Raw genomic sequence first — 16,883 nt, 5'->3', positions numbered from 1 at the left:
TGGTAATCCCAGCTACTCGGGAGGCCAAGACAGGGGAATTGCTTGAACCCGGGAGGTGGAGGTTGCAGTGAGCCGAGATCGCGCCATTGCACTGCAGCCTGAGCAACAGAACGGGACTCAGTCTCAAAAAAAAAAAGCTACATTAAAAGTGAACAGTCAATAAAACTCTGAAAAAAATATACGAGCTAATGTCATAAATTCATAAATAATATATATTTTTGAGTTTGATCTAATGTTTGAAAAGACTACAGTGTATTACTCATAACTGCTTATACTGTGTAACTGAGTGAAAATAATATAAAGGCAAGGATATTTGACATGAGGACATTTTTATTCGAGTTATTTCTCTACAGCTTGATATTTCACAAGTATAGAACTAATATATATTTATATGTGATACAATATACATTTTATATAGCAGCAATAATAAATTATAATCTTAGCTAATACCTTTTCACCAAGGCAAGAACAATATCCATGAATCTTTTGTTAGTTCATAATTAAATGCCAGATCAAGAAAATCGGTGAAAAATGAGCCTTAAGCCTGATGGCTCACGCCTGTAATCCCAGCACTTTGGGAGGCCGAGGCGGGCGGATCACGAAGTCAGGAGATCGAGACCATCCTGGCCAACACGGTGAAACCCCGTCTCTACTAAAAATTAAAAAAAATTAGCTGGGTGTGGTGGCATGCACCTGTAGTCCCAGCTACTCGGGAGGCTGAGGCAGGAGAATCACTTGAACCCAGGAGGTGGAGGTTGCAGTGAGCCGAGACTGTGCCACTGTACTCCTGTCTGGTGACAGAGCTAGACTCTGTCTCAAAAAAAAAAAAAAAAAAAAAAAAAAAATTGCTCAGATAAGAATATTTTACATGAATCTATTTAATTTCTCTAAATTCATACTTTGTATCTGTGGTATTCCCAAACAACACCAGCACATTTCAGTTTTTCATTATAATACTTTCAGGTGTACAATGCTAAGGTAATGTCTAAATTTGAAAAAAAATAAAAGAAAAGAAATTACAATATTACAATACTATAAAGAATAGTGTTATCTGTGGGCATGTTTTATATGTTTTCGTGTATGTGGAGAGGTTAGTAGATATGTATAGGAGTTTACATTTTATTTTTTAAATAATCCCCTATCTCTGTAAGGCTACCTCTACCCACATCCACACCTCTAGTCTCCTTATTTCAGAGGTACTTCATAATACAGGCCTGAGGATGGTTGTCTGAAAATTGTGCATGTCCATCCTCTGAGTAGCAGGTAGCCTGGCCCTTAAACTCCAGTTTTATAGGCAGAAGCACCTGGATGCCTCAGTCCTATCACTTGGCATGTTTTTGAGTCTAAATTCTTTAATATTAAAGATTTATACTAAAGTGCAGGTCCAGGGAAGAAACCAGCAGAGATGGCTTCAGACAAAATCATTTCAATCACTTATTTGGTCATCTTATATTTACACAGAAGCCCAGCAGGACAGCTGCTTCTAAACCAGTTTCAATCACCTCTTGATCTCTCATGCTAATTCACACCTGGCTGTTAAGTGTAGCCTCTTTTATTAAAAGTTAAAATTTCACATTTTGTTTAGCATGATTTGAGGATTAAAAATTGGCATTTGCAACTGCGAAATCACGGTATTGACATAATCAGAAGTTTACATGGCAAACACATTTTTAAAAATGTCTTTGTCAGCATTCTTGATTAAAACAATCTGGATTTTCAAGCACTGACAGAGCAAGAAAGTAGAGACTGCACAGTAGTGAGGAGTTCTGATAAGAAAGAAAGTAACTAGGTCACAAAATGAAGGAGAATGGCAGAGATAAAAATGAAACTGATAAACATGGATTGAATAGAAAGAAGTAAAAAAATAAATTCATAACAGAAATTCCTCTCCTTTTTAAAAAATCATGGTTTTCAGCAGAAAGCAAAGGCAAGAGATTAAGATCTCTGGCAAAGGCCGATAACCCAATTAGGAACTGCCTGTCTTTAAGTAGTTATCTCATGCTTGTTCAGAGGAATTGGGCTCCCACAGCAGACTAAAAATATGATTCTTCTTTAAATTAACTTCTTTTAAAATTCTGGATCAGTTCAAACATTTATTTAGTGAAGAAAAAAAGAATTTATGTATTTTTTCCTACAAAAGATAACATTATATAGAACAAATGATTAGTTATATTTATATATATATGTGTGTGTGTGTGTGTATATATATATGTATGTATGTATATTTGAGACAGAGTCTCGCTCTGTCGCCCAGACTGGAGTTCAATAGCACGATCTCTGCTCACTGCAACCTCTGCCTCCCGGGTTCAAGCTATTGTCCTACCTCAGCCTCCCGAGTAGCTGAGACTACAGGCACACGCCACTATGCCTAGCTATTTTTTTTTTAATTTATTTTTAGGGGAGATGGGGTTTCACCATGTTGGCCAGGCTGGTCTGGATCTTCTGACCTCGTAATCCACCCACCTTGGCCTCCCAAAGCACTGGGATTACAGGCATGAGCCACCGTGCCGAGCCAGTTAAATATATGAAAATGTAACATTATTATCTTATTTTAGGTTATTAAGATATCATGGGGATATCATGATTTTCTTGGACAAACAGTCCCAGAAAAGGCATATGAAAAACTTTAACAAATAATAACATAAATGACCTATGTGAACAATAGTGGATTTTTGTTTTTTACTTAGAAACTCTATAATCCTAAACTCTTATAAAATAATAGCTGAGTTGTTATACCTGTTAAATGAGAAAAAATGCCTACAGTTTTGTGGGATACATGTTAAATAGAAATAAATGTTAGTTATTATTAAACTTAATTGCCAAATTTCTTCTAACATGTATATGCTGGTGCAGCCTTTATATCACAAAAATGCTCAAAACATAAATAACTCAGATGAGTTTCCACGCTGGAGGTCAGTGCCTTTTGTAGAAGTGAATCTATTAATTGTACAGTAGTTATTTAAGGAGTAAATATGAAAATCTAGGTCTGACTAATAATTGACACAGCACTGGGAAAATTGAGTGATGAAAAGAACAGAAGCATTAGCAACATTAGATGAATCAGAAGTCAGTTTACACTTAGTTTTATGTGTGTCACTAAAACCAAATTTATTTAAGTCAGATTTAATTGGGTTTGTAATCACCTGTGACTGAGAGATTCTCTAATGCCTACTTTCTTGAAAAATGCAAGAGGTGCTCCATGGCAGTATGTAATTGTATAACTATGTTTCAACTATCAAAGGACCTCATGAAGCAGAAGAAAATAATCTTACATAACAATAAGTGATCAAATGACTTAAGAGACATAAACAAAAATAACATAAGACCACCTTGCTTTTAAAGGGCTCTACCTCTGAACTAAATTTAGGATATATAGTATGCCTCTGTATTGTTTCTTATACCTGAATAAGAATCCACCGTTTTCTCAAATATAAGGATTAGTGTTAAGAACACTTCAAATCCCTTAACCATCATGTAGATATTTTCCAAAAATAACTTCTACAAATAACTTTGCTCTAAACATACAGATACCAAGTATAATGATGTCACTCTAATTTTGATACACAAGCAAGCTCCTTGAAAATAAATTATATACAATTTGTTTTGTATCTATACCAGACTTAACATTTCCCCTTTCTTTTGGAAATCATAGTGTGAAGGACATGCTACTTATTGCAGGAGATAGAAGTATAATCTCAGAAAGAAAGACACTGACTAAATGAGTATAATGTGATAGAAGTAATGTTTGGCTGCTTTATACATTTTTAAAAATCTCGACTCCAAAGTTACCTTTTTTATGGAAAAAATGGCTGGAAGATTATTTACATAAAACTTTAATTTATAAATTAGGTTTCTAATCTTTATTAATCTTGAGGAAAAAGATAGTGTGAGAAAAAATTATAATGGGAAATCTAAACTATCATACTTCCCACGTGGGACGGCAATGTACTATGTTTTATATTCATAGTCATCAAAGAGAACACTCTGCATCATTCTGAAAATGGTGATGCAAACTAAGTACCTGCTCATTATCTTCTCAGCCAAAATTCTTTCCAAATGGGTGCTTCTTTGATAGAGCTATAACAAGCTCAATTCAATTTATTTTTATATTGAAGGTTTACACAAATTATCGTAAAATATATCTTACAGAGAATTAAGACAATGAGAAATACCTCATTGTACTGAGTGCAGTGTCTGACATGTACTAACAAAAGCTGGAGTTTGCAGACAAATTGGCATGTAAGAAAAGAATATTGATATTCGAGATAGCTTTTTATTAAAATAATTCTTACATTTTCTGTTTGAAGAGGGCAGATTTTAAAAGGAAGTATACTTTTAATAATAATGTAAAGGAAGGAAGAATAAAGTATAAGGGCACAATATAACAAAGAGCAGTTCAATGAGAAAGAATAGTTTGCTCAAAAACGTGGGCATATTTATTTTAAATTGTGGTATAGTTCACATATAATAATATTCACAATTTCCAAATGTACAGTTTAATGTACTTTGATGAATAGATACAGCTCCAGAGCTTTTTCTACAAACAAGATAGAGTTCACCTATTACCCCATAGACTTCCCACAGAGCCCTTTTCAGTCAACTCACCCGCAACTCACCTCCAACTCTGGCTGTTGGCTCCTGGAAAAAAACCGATCTCTGTTAAATCTCTGTAGTTTTGCCTTTTCAAGAATGTCCTATAAGCTGAATGATACAATGTGAAGCCATTTATTTTTTCTTGCATGGATCAAGATATTTTTGAGATTTATGCATGTATAAGTAATTTATTATTTATCTTGCTGAGTAGTATTTATCGTATGATGTAATATTCTACAATTTGTCCAACTCCCTGGATGAAAAAGTTTGGTTGTTTCTTATTTTTACCTACAGATAATTTACCATGAACATTCAAATATAAATATCAACATTAACATATGACTTTCTGAGATAAATACCTTGGAGTGGAAGGGTCTAGGTCATGTGGGAAGTGTGTATATTAAGGAAATGGTCCTTCTAGCTTTCATAGTTGCACGTTTTTACCCTTCTATGAGCAGTGAGTAAGAATTTCAGTTTTTATTTTTCATACCACCACTAAAAATGAATAGACCAGTCTTTTTTTCATTTTAAAAAAAATGTCAGTAGTTTTTGGGGAACAGGTGGTTTTGATTACATGAATAATTTATCTAGTGGTGATTTCTGAGATTTTGGTGCACCCGTCACACACAGTGTGTACTGTATCCAGTATGTGGTCTTTTATCCCTAACCCCACTTCCAGACTTCCCCAAGTCCCCCAAGTCCACTGTATGATTCTTATGCCTTTGCGTCTTCATAGTTTAGCTCCCACTTGTAAGTGACAGTATGTGCCATTTAGTTTTTCATTCCTGAGTTATTTCACTTAGAACAATGGTCTCCAACTCCATCCAGGTTTCTATGAATGCTATTATTTCATTCCTTTTTATGTATGGGTAGTATTCCGTGATGTATATATACCGTATTTTCTTTATCCACTCATTGGTTGATGCGCATTTAGGCTGGTTTCATATTTTTGCAATCGAGAATTGTGCTGCTGTTATAGTCAATATATGTCCAACGTAAACTTGTTTTAATTACCATTTGCCTAATGATGAATGATACTGAGTATCATTTCACAGGCTTATTTGATATCCATAACCTTCTCTGGTGAAGTGGCATTCAAATATTGCATATTTTTAAATTGTGTTATTGTCTTTTTGCTAAATTTTGAGGTGTTTGTTGTTTTATTTAAAATCTGAATATATGTCCTGTTAAATTAAATTAAATTTAGCCTAAAGCTGCCTCCATATGTAGCAAACTGCAACCTAACTTAGTATGTAAAACAAACCACAAGCTAACTTAAAAATATATTTTTCTGGCCAGGCGCGGTGACTCACAGCTGGATTCCCAGCACTTTGGGAGGCCGAGGCGGGTGGATCACGAGGTCAGGAGTTCCAGACCAGCCTGACCAACATGGTGAAACCCCATCTCTATTACAAATACAAAAATTAGCCGGGTGTGGTGGTGGGCACCTGTAATCCCAGCTACTGAGGAGGCTGAGACAGGAGAATCACTTGAACCCGGGAGGTGGAGTTTGTAGTGAGCCGAGATTGTGCCAGTGCACTCCAGCCTGGGTGACAGGGCAAGAGACTCTCTCTCTCTCTCTCCGTATATATGTATACGTGGAGAGAATATATATGTGCACACACATATATATGAATATATATATGAATATATATATTCTTCTAACAGATAACTGAGTCTCCGCAAATCACAGCAGCTGAGCTTCAGCCAATCACAGGCTGCCAACTGATACAACATGGTTCATTTAAGGAAAAAAAAAAATTCTTCAACACATCACACCCAAATAAAGGAAATGACCAAGTTTAGCCAATCAAGACTTTTTTGTAAGTGAATTTCTTTTTCTTTCTAGAAATACTGGCTGCCTGCATTGCTGAGTGGAGCTCTCTGAAGCTTTCCTGGCTCTGAGTGCTGCATGATCTTTGCACAGATAAACTCCACTAAATTTAATTTTTCTACGGTCTTTCCTTTATGAGACCATTATCAAAAACATGGTTTGCAAGGATCTCTCCCAGTCTGTGGCTTATCTTTTCACTGGTAGCCAAACTTGAGGTCATCTTTGATTACTATTTGTCACTCACACTCTCTATATAATTTGTGGGATCTAAAATAGGATCATTTCTCAAGTACTCATAAACATCTTGATTCAAAATGGCATTATCTTTCACCTATTTTACATTCTATCTGATTGTAATACTTCCATTATTGCCCCCTATGGTAAATTGTCTACAGAGCAACCAGAGTGATCCATTTGAACATAAGCCAAATTACGTCATTCCTTTGCTGGAAGCCATCCAATGACTTCCTGTTTCAATCCTAGTAAAAACAAAAGCTTGCACACTCTATATAATGGAAATTCCAGTTACATCCCTGATCTGACAAACCACTCTTTCCTTTGCTCATCTATTCCAGGCGTGTTCTCTTTTTTGCTATTTCACGTATGCTCCTGCCATAGGGTATTTACACTGGCTATTTCTTCTGCCAAAATATCTTTCCCTCAGATATCTTCATAGCAAACTCTTATATCTCCTTTGTATCTATACTTAAGTCATTTCTCAGTGTGGCTTATCTGACCACACTATTTGATATTGCAACCTGCAATCCCTCTACATCTTGACATTTCCAAATTCATTTACTTGGCTTTATTCTTCTATAGTACATGTAACCTCCTAGCCATAATATAATCTACTGATACAACTTTTCTACTGTTTATAGCCCACACACCCTAATAAAATGCAGGCTTAAAATCAGAAAGTATTTTTCGTCTATTCCATGTACTCATATTCCTCAAGAAACAATTACAATACCCCATGGAATGCATTTGAGTATTTTTGTATATTAGTGAGTGAATAAGAAGATTCTTATACAATTTCCATGTTTTTTAATGGTTTTGAACATCCAGTTAACACCAAGCCTGTAAGTCAATTAAAAATGATGGTTCAAATGTTTCTTTAATGTGGTATCTGTGGCACTGAGGTTTAAATGCAATTAATTCTAGTAGTATATAACATTTTGTCTTGTTTATGGTGGATATGGGGAATTGTTGCTAACAGAGATAGATTTTTTTTTAATCCTGTGAAGAAAAGTGTGACATCTTTATTCTATCCTACTTAATCACATGATTTTATATTGTCATTTACTATAGTATAGTAATTTACTATAGTAAATTTACTATAGTAAATAGTATAATGATTTACTATAGTAATTATCCATTATATCTATCTACATATGCATAGAGAGCAATTCAAAATCATATAGTATTGTCACAAATGTTGACAATAATATATTAAATATATTATTCTGAAATATTTCTTATGTTTTGCTACAATAAAATTATATATCAAGAGAATTTATTTATACATGGCATGTTACTATTACATATCATAATTATTGGTCAGAATTACTACTACAATTCTCATTTTGACATACATAATTTAAACTTATACACTTGAACTCATTAAAATTAAATTGAGTAGATCAATAGAAATCTGCTGTTAATTTAATCAATTCACAGTATTTAGCATCCTCAATATCTTTATAGTTATGTCCTTTAAATTTTAAAATCAAGACAAACTTCCTTCAATTATGAAAGATAAACCTAGCATTTAGAAAAGTTTTATATGAAGTCATCGTCTATGCAAACAAAATCATTGTAAGTTACATTTGCGTGTTTTCTCATGAGATGGCTTATCTTTGAGAGGGGTTACCCATCTTTCCTTATTTCTTATGCATTTGATTAAGCATATGGAAGTTAATTGACTTCATTATTTATTAATAATTGTGATGGCTAATATTGAATGTCGACTTGATTGGAATGAGGAATACAAGGTATTAATCCTCGGTGTATCTGTGTGGGTGTTGCCAAAAGAGATTAACATTTGAATGAGCAGGCTGGGGAAGAAAGATCCATCCTGAATCTGGTGTGCACGATCTAATCAGCTTCTGGCTGAATATAAAGCAGACAGAAAAGGAGAGAGGGGCCTAGCCTCCCAGCCTACATCTTTCTCCCATGCTGGATGCGTCCTGCCCTTGAACGTCAGACTCCAAGTTCTTCAGTTTGGGGACTCAGACTGGCTCTCTTTGCTCCTCAGTTTGCAGATAGCCTGTTGTGGGACCTTGTGATCATTTAAGTTAATACTTAAATTGATAGATAGATAGATAGATAGATAGATAGATAGATAGATAGATAGATCCTATTAGTTCTGTCCCTCAAAGACAACCCTGACAAATACAGATTTTGGTAACAGAAGTTATTCTAGAGGAATGGAATATTAATAATGGAGTTCTTTCATTGGTTTTGGGGTTTCTGGAGTTAGCTGCTTAATATGATTAGACCCCAAAATGCTAAGGACTCTACTTCTAATAATATGGAGAACACTGATAATCCTTTCCGTGGACTGTTTAGAGAGTTACGCAAAATAGATGCATTTAACACCCCTGATTCACCACTTGTGAGAGGCAAGGAGTTTAGTGACTCTGTACATAATACTTTTGACTATGTGTGGAGAAGCAAGGAACATAATGAAACTGGTTGGCTGCCCCTAAGTTCAGTGGACAATGTGATGAAAATAAAAGATGAACTCAGGGATTCTGTCTCCCAGCTTCAGAAGCAGATACTGAGCCTAAATCTGCCAAGATTGCCCTGAGTGAGAGTCTTATCTCCTTTAGAGAAAGAGCAGAAATTGTGGAAAACCAGACAGAAGCTCTTATCCTGCGAGTGGCTGACTTGTAAGGAAAAATGCACGCACAACCTCACCAGGTGCCTACTGTTAAAGTGAGAGCATTGATTAGAAGAGAATGGGACCCTGAAGCTGGGAATGGGGATGTGTGGGAGGACCCTGATGAAGCTGGGGACACAGAGTTTGTAAACTTGGATGAACTTTTTTTGCCCAAAAAAACCCAGCTTCCTCATATCCAGTAATGGCAACATCCCCTCCCCTACCCATGCTGCCATCACCCTTTCCACCTTTGTCTAAGGAGATAAACCCTATGCTGGCTGAAGCAACAGTTATGGTCTCCCCTGAGGCAGTTGCCAGGCGAGATAATGTTGATTTTCCTCAGGACCACCCCTACACCCCTGTTTGCTTCTAGGCCTATAACTAGACTAAAGTCCTGATGGTGCCCTGGAGGTGAGGTTGAAAATGTGACCCATGAGGAGGTGTGCTGCACTTAAAAATAACTGTTTGAGTTCTCTGTATAAACAGCAATCTGGACAACAGGCATGGAAATGGATATTCAGGATATGGGATAATGGTAGAAGGAACATAGAGTTGGATCAGGCTCAATTTATTGGTTTTGCCCCACTAGGTAGTGACTCTGCATGTAATGTTCCAGCTCAGGGAATTAAAAAAGTTTCTAATAGTTTATTTGCTTGGTTAGCTGAAATATGGATTAAAAGATGGTCCACTGTGAGTGAGCTGCAAATACCTGATCTCCCTTGGTTTAATGCAGAGGAAGGGATCCAAAGGCTTAGGGAGCTTGGGATGGTGGAGTGGATTAGTCACTTTAGACTAACTCATCCCAGCTGGGAGGGTCCAGAGGATACACCCTTGACGAATGCCTTGTGAAATAGATTTGTGAGAGAAGCACCTGTGTCTTTGAAGAGGCCTGCAGTTGCTCTTCTCTTTATGTCAGATCTAATGGTGGGAGCCTAAGTCACTCAAATATAAAATTAAATACAGTGGGAATAATTGGACCCTGAGATGGCAGGGGCCAAGTGGCAACACTCGACCATCAAAGGCAAGGAAAGGGTAGCTACTTTAACGGGCAGCAGAGGCAAAGTGGCAATCAGAATAATCTGACTCATGTAGAGCTCTGGCATTGGTTAATTAATCATGGTGTTCCTAGAAGTGAAATTGATAGGAAGCCCTACTGCATTCCTGCTTAAATTATACAAGCAGAAAACGTCTAGGTTGAATACACAAAAGACTAATTTGAATTTTAAAAACCGAGAATCATGGCCCGTCAATCAATTTCCAGACTTGAGCCAGTTTACAGACCCAGAACCCCTTGAGGAAGGACACCACTACATTACTGTCAATTTATGCAGTGATCTCTCTCCCATCCTTCCCCAAGGAGACCTCTGGCCTTTTACCAGGGTAACTGTGCACTGGGGAAAGGGAAATGATCAGGCATTCTGGGGACTACTGGACACTGGCTCTGAGCTGACATTGATTCCAGGGGACCCAAGACATCATTGTGGTCCTCCAGTTAAAGTAGGGTTTTACAGAGGTCAGGTAATTAATGGTGTTTTAGCTCAGCTCCAACTTACAGTGGGTCCAGTGGGTTCCTGGACTCATTCTGTGGTCATTTCCCCAGTGGCAGAATGCGTAATTGGCATAGACATACTTAGCAGCTGGCAAAACCCCCACATCGGCTTCCTGACTGGTAGTGTGATGGCTATTATGGTGGAAAACGCCAAGTGGAAGCCGTTAGAGCTGCCTCTACCTAGAAAAATAGTAAATCAGAAACAATATTGCATCCCTGGAGGGACTGCGGAGATTAGTACCACCATCAAGGACTTGAAAGACTCAGGGGTGGTGATTCCCACCACATCCCTGTCCAACTCTCCCATTTGGCCTGTGCAGAAGACAGATGGATCTTGGAGAATGACAGTGGGTTATTGTAACCTTAACCAAATGGTGACTCCAATTGCAGCTGCTCTACCAGATGTGGTTTCATTGCTTGAGCAAATTAACACATCTCCTGGTACCTGCCATGTAGCCATTGACTTGGAAAATGCCTTTTTCTCCATTCCTGTCCGTAAGATCCACCAGCAGCAATGTGCCCTCAGCTGGCAAGGCCAGCAATATACCTTTACTGTCCTCCCTCAGAGGTATATCAACTCTCTGGCTTTGTGTCATTATCCTATTTGAAGAGACCTTGATCGCCTTTTGCTTCTGCAAGATATCACACTGGTCCATTGCATTGATGACATTAGGCTGATTGGATCCAGTGAGCACGAAGAAGCAAACACATTGGACTTATTGATGAGACATTTGTTGCCAGAGGATGGGAAATAAATCCAATTAAAATTCAAGGATCGTCTACCTCAATAAAATTTCTAAGGGTCCAGTGGTGCGGGGCGTGTCAAGATACTCCTTCTAAGGTAAAGGATAAGTTGCCGCATTTGGCCCCACCTACAACCAAGAAAAAAGCATAATGACAGGTGTGCCTCTTCGGATTTTGGAGGCAACACATTCCTCATTTGGGTGTGTTATTTCAGCCCATAAATCGAGTAACCCAACAGGCTGCCAGTTTTGAATGGTGTCCAGAACAGGAGAAGATTCTGCCAAAGGTTCAGGCTGCTGTGCAAGCTGCTCTGCCACTTGGGCCATATGACCCAGCAGATCAAATGGGGCTTGAGGTGTCAGTGGCAGATAGAATGCTGTTTGGAGCCTTTGGCAGGTTCCCATAGGTGAATCACAACGGAGGACTCTAGGATTTTAGAGCAAGGCCCTGCCATGTTCTGCAGATAGCTGCTCTCCTTTTGATAGATAGCTCTTGGCCTGTTAATGGGTTTTGGTGGAAACTGAACGTTTGACTATTGGTCATCAAGTCACCACGCTACCTGAACTGCCTATCATGAATTGGGTGCTTTCTGACCCATCTAGCCATAAAGTGGGTCATGCATAGCATCATTCCATCATCAAATGGAAATGGTATATGTGATTGGACTTGAGCAGGTCCTGAAGGCATATGTAAGTTACATGAGGAAGTGGCTCAAATGCCCATGGTCTCCACTCCTGCCACCCTGCCTTCTCTTCCCCAGATTGCACTGATGGCCTAATGGGGTGTTTGCTATGATCAGGTGACAGAGGAAGAGAAGTCTAGGGCATAGTTCACAGATGGTTCTGCACGATATGCAGGTACTACCTGAAAGTGGACAGCTGCAGCACTACAGCTCCTTTCTAGGACATCCCTGAAGGACAGCGGTGAAGGGAAATCTTCCCAGTGGGCAGAACTTTGAGCAGTGCACCTGGTTGTGCACTTTACATGGAAGGAGAAATGGCCAGATGTGTGATTATATACTGGTTTATGGGTTGTAGTCAATGGTTTGGCTGGATGTTCAGGGACTTGGAAGAAGCATAATTGGAAAATTGGTGACCAAAAAAATGTGGAGAAGAGGTATTCGGATGGACCTGAGTGGTCAAAAACTGGGAAGATTCTTGTATCCCATGTGAGTGCTCACCAATGAGTGAGCTCAGCAGAGGAGGATTTTAATAATCAAGTGGATTGGATGACCCGTTCTGTAGATGTCACTTGGCCCGTTTTCCCAGCCACTTCTGTCATTGCCCAGTGAGCCCAGGAACAAAGTGGCCATGGTGGCAGGGACGGAGGTTACACATAGGCTCAGCAACATGGACTTCCACTCACCAAGGCTAACCTGGCTACAGCCACTGCTGAGTGCCCAATTTGCCAGCAGCAGAGACCAACACTGAGCCCTCAATATGGCACCATTCTTCGGTGTGATTAGCCAGTCACCTGGTGGCAGGTTGATTATATTGGACCTCTTCCATCAGTGACAGGACAGAGGTTTGTCCTCACTGGAATAGACTCTTACTCCGGATATGGGTTTGCCTGTCCTGTACGCAATGCTTCTGCCAAGACTACCATCTATGGACTCACGGAATGGCTTTTTCACCATCATGGTACTCCACACAGCATTGCCTCTGACCAAGGCACTCACCTTATGGCTGAATAAGTGAAGTAGTGGGCTCATGCTCATGGAAGTCACTGTTCTTACCCTGTTCCCCATCATCCTGAAGCAGCTGGATTGATAGAACAGTGGAATCACCTTTTGAAGTCACAATTACAATGCCAACTAGCATTGTAGAGCTGGGGCAAAGTTCTCCAGAAGGCCATATATGCTCTGAATCAGTGTCCAATGTATGGTACTGTTTCTCCCCATAACCAGAATTCATGGGTCCAAGAATCAAGGGTGGAAGTGGAAGTGGCACCACTCGCCATCACCCCTAGTGATCACCAGCAAAATGTTTGCTTCCTGTTCCCACAACATTACATTCTGCTGGCCTACAGGTCTTAATTCCAGAGGGAGGAATGCTGCCACCAGGAGACACAACAATGATTCCATTAAACTAGAAATTAAGATTACCACCTGGACACTTTGGGCTCCTCCTACCTTTAAGTCAACAGGCTAAGAAGGGAGTGACAGTGTTGACTGGGGTGATTGACCCAGGCTATCAAGATGAAATCAGTCTACTACTCCACAATGGAAGTAAGGAAGAGAATGCATGGAATACAGGAGATCCATTGGGGGCGTCTCTTAGTATTACCATGCACTGTGATTAAGGTCAATGGGAAACGGCAACATCCCACGCCAGGCAGGACTAAAAATGACCCAGACCCTTCAGGAATGAAAGTTTGGGTCACTCCATTAGGGAAAAAAAGAAAAAACCCCACAACCTGCTGAGGTGCTTGCTGAAGGCAAAGGGACTGCAGAATGAGTAGTACAAGAAGGCAGTTATCACTAGCAGTGCTGACCAGGTGACTAGTTGCAGAAATGAGGACTGTAACTGTATTTCCTCCTTCTTTTGTTAAAAACATGTTTTTGCATGTAAACACTTGTACTAAGGAAATATCTTCATTGTGTTTCCTTTTCCTTTATCATGTAACATAAGATTTATTGACTTCATTACAGCATTTAAGTATTGTTAACTTTATGTAGTAATAGTTGGTTTGGTGATTGGTGTGTTTCCTGTTTCATGAAACATAGTTGTATTATGTTAGGCCTAATTATGGCCTCATTATTGTCTTTATTTGAAGACTTTGATGTCAGGTGATGTGTGTGGTTTCAAGTTGACAGGGAGTGGACTTGTGATGATTGATACTGAGTGTCAACTTGATTGGATTGAGGGATACAAAGTATTAATCCTCAGTGTGTCTGTGTGGGTGTTGCCAAAAGAGATTAACATTTGAGTCAGTGGGATGGGGAAGGCAAATGCACCCTTAATCTGGTGGGCACAATCTAATCAGCTTCCAGTGAATATAAAGCAGGCAGAAAAACATGAAAAGGAAAGATGGGCCTAGGCCCCCAGGCTGCATTTTTCTCCCATGCTGGATGCTTCCTGCCTCGAGCATCAGACTCCAAGTTCTTCAGTTTTGGGACTCGCACTGGCTCTCCTTGGTCCTCAGCTTGCACACAGCCTATTGTGGGACCCTGTGATCGTGTAATTTAATAGTTAATAAGCTCCCTTGTGTGTGTGTGTGTGTGTGTGTATATTCACACACTAATAGGATATATATGCTCCTGTATATACTAGTATATATGACTATATGTACTTATCTATATATATACTATAATTATATATATAACTACATATATTAGTATATATAGTTATATTGTATTTGTGATAGGATATATAAATAAATATATATATAACTACATATACTAGTACCATAACTACATATACTATACATATACTAGTATATGTAGTTATATATAAGTATACATATCATATATATATATATATATATCTCCTATTACAAATACAGTAATAGCGTCACATATTAGGCACAAAATTTAGCTTCTCTTTAAAATGCTAGTGAAACACAGTAGTTAGTCCTAAACTGTGATAAACTAACCACAATACAACTGTGAAGGTATATTTCAAAATTTTAAGATAAGCAATAGAAACTTGAAATAAGAGGTATAAATTCTTAGTTGACAGAGTAAAAATAAAGAAACAAGAAAACACATCACATTCACATTTCAATTCCATTTACCTTGCTTTATTTTTGTGGCGTATATAAACAATACAATTGTAAACATAAAATATCTCCTACCTCCTAGTTTGTAATCATATAACTCTCTCAATATTAGCTGACAGGTTAAAGAGCAATTATTCTGAAATTACAAAGTATTTATGATAATAAGAGATAATTCATCTCACACAGAGAGTTGACCTTCTACAGAGCTCTATGGAAATCAGCTATAAACAGTTGCTGAAGGTAACCCTGGCTGAAATTCCTTCAGCTATTGTGGCCATGAAAGTGGGTGATTCTTTTCCAGCCATGAATGCTGGTTAGGTAGAAGTAGGCTGGAAGCTGAGTTTCAACGTCATGTTGCTTCTGAGACTTGGAGTGCAACTCTTGATCACTGCAGCAGAGGCCATTGTTTCTCCAATCACACAGTTTGTAAAATACTTATAGTACAGATGTCCCTGTCATTGAGGCATTTACTTCATACCTGCATTCAGTCCCCAAAATGGCATTCTTAACAGAAAAACTGTACCCTTGCTACTACTTCTGTCTCTGTGGGAAAAAAAATAACACTAATATGAGATCTATATAACAAAACTTATGAGATTCATGTAGAGTCATAATTAGGAAGTCATTTGAATCTTTAAAGAAACACCAGAAAACAAAAAAAGTGAACAAAATGTATAAAAAATAAAAAACATTAAAGGATTTTGTTAAAAAACACAAGAGTAACTTAGCTAGAGTAAGTCATGGGTAGGAGACATGAGACAAAAATTCATAAAAGAGAAAACAAAACGATTTTTCATTTTTTAAAAAGGAATAAAGCATAAAACATTTTTGTAGGAATAGTGAAACAATTAAAATATTTCAATAAACTAAAGAGGAAAATCAAAAAACATCATTATTAAATAATAAATACATTCAAATATTTTTAAATAACAAATGTAAATTATCTGAGGAAATTAAATAAATACAACAAAGGAACACAATATCTGAAAACATAATATCCACTAAGGAATGTTATTTGGTAACAAAAATCTTCCTATTCTAAATAAAATAGTCTCAATGTCATAGAAAGTTTTGACAAGTAATGAAGAAATATAACTTATACAAACTTTTTTTGATAATAGAGAGTAAAAAAGCAGAACAGAATAATCTGCTTATTTTATGAAGATAGTACAGTTCTGTAATGTAGCCAACAACCAATGTCACAGAAACACAAAACTAAATACTAAATATCCTAGTAGACTATGAAAATAATAAAGCATTATCAAGTATGATGGACAGTGGAAACAAAATATAATGTAGGTTTTAAAGTTTTATTTTTCTTTCTTTTTTTTTGGCATTTTTCTAAAAATTTTAAAATTTTTTATTAGAGTAATATATACATATAATCTAGAAGGTCAAATGTAATTTACCTATATAACAAACTTGCATTTGTACCCCTGAACCCAAAATAAAAGTTAAAAAAAAAGGAAAGAAACTTCGAGCTGAAAAAGTGGCCGCTATAGTGACATGAAATGGTAGCTTCAAAATTTTGGTGCTGGTAGTGGTGGGTAACATAATTTATT

The sequence above is a fragment of the Theropithecus gelada genome, chromosome 3, assembly GCF_003255815.1.
Source record: "Theropithecus gelada isolate Dixy chromosome 3, Tgel_1.0, whole genome shotgun sequence".
Classification (NCBI taxonomy): Eukaryota; Metazoa; Chordata; class Mammalia; order Primates; family Cercopithecidae; genus Theropithecus; species Theropithecus gelada.
This window is presented reverse-complemented; position numbering follows the sequence as displayed.